Raw genomic sequence first — 5,907 nt, forward strand, 5'->3', positions numbered from 1 at the left:
TTTAAAAGAGTGGATGCTCAAATTTTAAAGTATGCTTCAACTTTTTTCCTCCAAAATTTTCAGCCCTAGCCGAATGTATCACGTAAGTTTTCTTCCAAATTTAATTGTCCACAATATGTTGACAATGTGGGGGATGAATCAACATTTAATTTCACACTTGTATGTCTTCCATTTACCTTATTTTAGATGACTTGAGTCATCCTTTTACCTTGGATGTTGAGGCTCTTGTTGGCTTATTATTGTCACCAATTTTTACTTAACACCACACTTAAGTAATTCCTAATCTCCAATAATATTTTATACTAAGTAAATCCGAGGTTTCTATCTCACGTTGATTCTTTCGCGAATCACTCGACGTATAAAATACGGGTCTAAAATTCTTGTCAATTAAATAACCGAATCACCACGTTATCGCAAGCTATAGATACCAAAATTAGACCACAAAAAGGGTGTTTTAGAGATGTTAGGCATAAAAGTGTTAAACGACCAAACGGGTCGTTACATAGGTATACGTTATGTATCGGAAAGGATTCACAAGTACCAAGTTAATGATGGCTTGATGATGTCTTAAAGGAGAGTTATAACGTCCCTTAGATTGTTAATGAAGTGTTAAACAAGTGTCAAGAAGGTTCCATAAGGATTGGAGATCAAACGAACGACGGAAACAATTTTTGAGAAACGGGGTTATACGACCGCTATACGGTCCGTATAGTGTCCATATAACACTCCAATAGAAATGTTGCTTTCCGATGGTGAAGTACGGCCACTTATACGATCGTATAATTTTGTACGACCGTATAAGTGTCCGTTAGGGTCAGTGCCGGGCCTCGCCAACCCGAACCCGCCCACCACCGGCCCGGCACTCACATAAGAGGTGTGTGGCGGCTAGGTGGGTGTTTATTAGGGGCCGGGCCGGAAAAGGTGAAACCCACCGGCCCAGGCCCGAGGCCCGGGTGATGGCCCACCTGGGCACCGACCCGGCCTACTTCAAATTAAAAAAAAAAACAAGATAAGTACTACATTTATTACTAATAATAAGTATTTTAAATACATTATATCCCAATAAATTAGGAGTCTCTTTTTACGGAGCACTTTAGTTTTCTTTAAAATTGTATTTTAAAGCTAGACAATCTTGTTTTCTCAACAAATATACCTTTGATACATTTTCGATATATAAGATATATTAGATTGTGATAGTACTTATCTCAACAAATATACCTTTGATAAATCATTCGCTTCAATTTCATGCCTTTTCACAAGTGTCTACGCAACACACGGCTACCCCTCCACCCCCACCCCTTATAGGCTAATACCCGACGCTCCGGACTTGTGGAGATATATGTCACCACAATGTGACATTTAACACGTTCCTCATTTACTCGCTCAAAATGCATCCACACACACTTGAAGTTGATCTTCGAACTCGAGAGAAGGTGGAGGTGAAGTAATGTACACTATGAATAACAAATTTAGATAAAGAGAGAATTGTGGAAGAATGTGTGAAAATGAAGAAGAATGGAGGGTATTTATAGTTTGAAAATATGACCAAAGTGAAGTTATTCATAAATTTAGGGGTTCAAATAAAATTAGCAACGCTAGTTTTTAAATTTATAACGCTAGCTTTTTGAATTTGATGACAACTAAACTTTTTTTTTAATTTAGCAATTTTATCATTAGATGTAAATGTTAATTTTATTATTATTAGTAAATATAAATGTCTATTTTTGTATTATAACTTTAAAAAAAAAAAAAAAAACCCCGCCCCTAACTATAACCGGCCGCCCGTGCTAGGTGTAGCCCTATCCGGGGTGGGCAGGTCGGACACCCTTTTCCCTCTTCAGCCCGACCCCTAACTTACGGCCCGGCCGGTCCCGACCCGGCCCCTGTGGTCCACTTTAAATGTCCCGCCCGGCTCGACCCCTTGACACCCTGAGCATGTGGAAGTCCCGGAGGCGAGTTAAGTCCAAGTATAAAATGATGTTCCCACTTCATTATTTTCATTTTCCACTCCTCTCCACTCCTCTCCAAGTCTCTAGAACATTCCCTATATTTCATCTTCAAGAATACAAAGGAAATCAAAGGTTCATATCATATATTCAAGTGAATCAAGTGCAAGAAACTCACTAGGGTTCATTCAAGACAAGAAATCTCATTGGAAGTAGAACTAGGGTTTTGCTCAAGTGAAGTGTTTCCACTCAAAGCTCATTTTCACACTATCTAAGGTAAGTTTTATGATCATTCCATGTTGTTTAAAGCATTGGGAGGTTGAAAGACTTGGATTGTAGAAGGAGATAGAAAATGGGTCATGAATGTAAGGATAGTGACATTTTTGAGTAGCAACTTGGAATGAGTCATGATTCTTGACATATTGTGATTATAACTATGTTATAAATGACATTAAGAACATAGGATGAACATTATATGTGCGTGAATGTAATAGTCTACTATGACCATGGTTATGGGTGATTTGGCAAATTGAAATATGGATAATGTAGTGAATAAAGATTATTGCTTATGATGTTGTGAATATTATTATGATTTGGAGTTGATATATGATACGGAGAAAGTTGTATAAACAAAGGAAATTTTTGCCCATTTTTTCTCTAGCTTCGATTAAGTATGCTAAGCTATCGATTATCTAATGTTAGTACAAACTCTATTGAAGGTAGAAACATGAGCATTAAAGGAGAAACGTTCAAGCAAAAAGGGGTAGCTAAACGAAAAGGTATTTAAGGCTAGTCCTTTCTTTCTAAGGCATGACTCATGGCATGAATTCTCCGATTTTTCCCCTTGACTTTCTTACATTTAAAAAATTTATAAGTCTATGTTCTAAGACCTCATATGAGATAAAGATAAGAGATACGTTATGAGCATGATAGTGATGATGATGAGTTCATTAAGTTCTAAAGTAATGACCCTAATTACGATCATTGATGTTGTTTATTGTATACATCACCTTATGTGCTAATTCCTTCAGTGGGGCAAAAATGTTATGAATGCTCCATAATGGAAGTTCACGACCTAATCCTAACATAACTACGTTGTCCTTTAGTTCTAATGTATGTTCTATGATAAATGTATAATGATGATAAGTTATGACAAGATTATGATAAGTTTATGATAAGGTTATGATGAGCCTATGAGATATATGTGATGATGATATTACACCGCGCCTATACGCCGGACCTTTGAGGTGGGCGGTTAGGGATGATTACAGTTCTATATGGAACGGCGCACCACAGTGGGCGGCATGGATAGTTACCCGGGCGCGGGGGGCATGGACGGCAAGATGATTACCGTACTGTATGGCTGGGGAATTTATATAGATATGCTATATGATAAAGATGTTTATGAAGTAAGTTGGCATGTATTATTTCTATCAAAGTTTACTCGGTACGAACAACAGGCCTTGTAGGCCGCACGGATAACAACGAGCTTTGGGAAAAGGGAATCGTCTAACACCAAGCTTTATTATGGCGGGTACGTAAGACCAACTACATGTCGGGTAGATACCACTATGTGTTCAAATGTATGAAATGGAAGTTTCCCTACAGAAAGAGGATACGTAAGTTTAACAAACATTGCTAGAGGTATACCTAGCTTTTTCATTTCATAACTCGTCCATACTATGTTATTTCATATGCTTACATTATGCTATTGATTATGCTTTACATACTCGCACATTACCCGTACGACGTCCGCTTTCCTCGGGCGCGGTTCCATGCCACGACCCCCATATGCTGCAGAAAGTTATCCGGAGTTTGACTATAGGATGTTCTGTGTCAGTCCGGATCGGTAGCTCCTTCTGTCGAGTGGTACCGCTCGAGCATGTCCTGCATAGGAGTCACACTTATGGGTATGTCGGGGTTTTGTCCCAACCTAGGTTTTGATATCATATCTTATGTTAGAGACTTTTGCGACGAGTCATGTATACAGAACATTAGCCTTGTAGCAGCTATACAAGCCGATGTGGCATTATGCATTACTTTACGGATTCATATTATTGAATTTTTACTTGAGTTAAGAAAGACAAAAAGAATGTTCTGAAAAGTTTTCATTATGCATATCATTTCATGATCAAGAGTCCAGTAAGATTATGAGTTATGAGTATAACGAGAACCAACAGGTTCGCTCGGCTCTAAGTGAGGGTCGGGTGCCCATCATGCCCTATCAGAATTGGGGTGTGACAGGAATATACATAATGTATTTGAAATTTTGTTTGAATCCATTCAAATACAGTGAATATATGAACAGTGTTTTCAAATACACGAAAATTTGAATGTATTTGGCTTCAAATGTATTTTGAATGTACACAGTGTATTTTGAAATACATCAAAAAAAGCCACTTAAATACATCAAAGCAAAAAAAAAAAAAAAAAAATCACTAAAATACATCAAAAAAAAAATCAAGAAATACTTATATAAAAAAAGACATTGAAATACATTAAAGCAAAAAAAAAATCACTGAAATACATCAAAAAAAAAAAAAATCACTAGAATACATTAAAAAAAATCACTGAAATACATCAAATACAGATGAATGTTAGCTAAGGATAAGCCCGTCAACCGTTAACCGAACGACCGAACGTTACGGAACCGGCTTTCCGAGAAAACGACCACGCTCCGGTTTCCGTTTCAAACCTAAAAACGAACTGTCCGGGTTCAAACGGTCCAAACCCCCCCCCCCCTTTTTTTTTTTTTTTTTGTATAGTATATATATATTATAGTATTTATTAGTATATTGTAGGTATATTTACATATGTTATATAAGTTTATAAGCAAAGTTTAAATATTTAGCTCAATAAAAATAATCGGCAAAAAAACCCTTATACGTGTATATATATATATATATATATATATATATATATATATATATATATATATATATATTTTATATTAGTTATATGCTTAAGCCTTATGTTATACTACATATACCTAAAATATAATAAGAATATACTTATTATATATATCAATATACTTAGGTTATATAACTTATATATATATAGATATATCATATATGTTTAATTATATATATTAATACATATATGTTTAAGTTATATGTATACTATATTACTATATACTTATATAGTATATATACTTATAACTTATATTATATATATATATATATATATATATATATATATATATATATATATATATATATATATATATATATATATATATATTATGTGAGAACTCTACACTATAAAGATAAAAAAACGATATTTTAACAAAAGAATATAATTTGGTTAAGTAAGTGTATATAATAACAACAAAACAACATATACCATCTAGCCCACGGGGTAGTTATATAAAAGCAAAATTTTCATTCCACTCCTTTAATATTTTAACTTCCATTTTGATGAAATTATTTAATTAAATCAAATTTGGAACGAATTTGACATTACAACTTATGTATCCTAATTTTTTATTTAATTCTAAATAAATAATTATACATAATTAATGAACTTTTAAGACAAATAACATAATTTAACGTGCAAGGATAGTGCTCTCTCTTAATTAGGATTAGGGGTTCGAACATGGATATGAAAAAAAACTTTGAGGAAGTGCTCCGAAAAGCGCGACGCGGTCGAATTATCTGGGTTAATTGGCTAAAGCGATATCGAGCACCAATCAAAAAACAAAAAACGTGAAAAATGAGGTAGAGGTTCGATAGCTTTTGAAAAGTAGACTTTAAAAACAAAAACAAAAAAATTGACATAAATAAATAAGATTAGGGCCTAAAAGTAATTAATTAAAAAGTTTTAAAAAAATTTGAAAATTATTGTAAGGACTACAAAAGTCCCGCTGATATTTTTGAAAAAAGACTTTAAAAAACAAAAAAAAAAAAAAATTTACTTAAATAAATAAAATTAGGGCATAAAAGTAATTAATGAAAAAGTTTTT

Source organism: Lycium ferocissimum, chromosome 12 (genome assembly GCF_029784015.1).
Source record: "Lycium ferocissimum isolate CSIRO_LF1 chromosome 12, AGI_CSIRO_Lferr_CH_V1, whole genome shotgun sequence".
NCBI lineage: Eukaryota > Viridiplantae > Streptophyta > Magnoliopsida > Solanales > Solanaceae > Lycium > Lycium ferocissimum.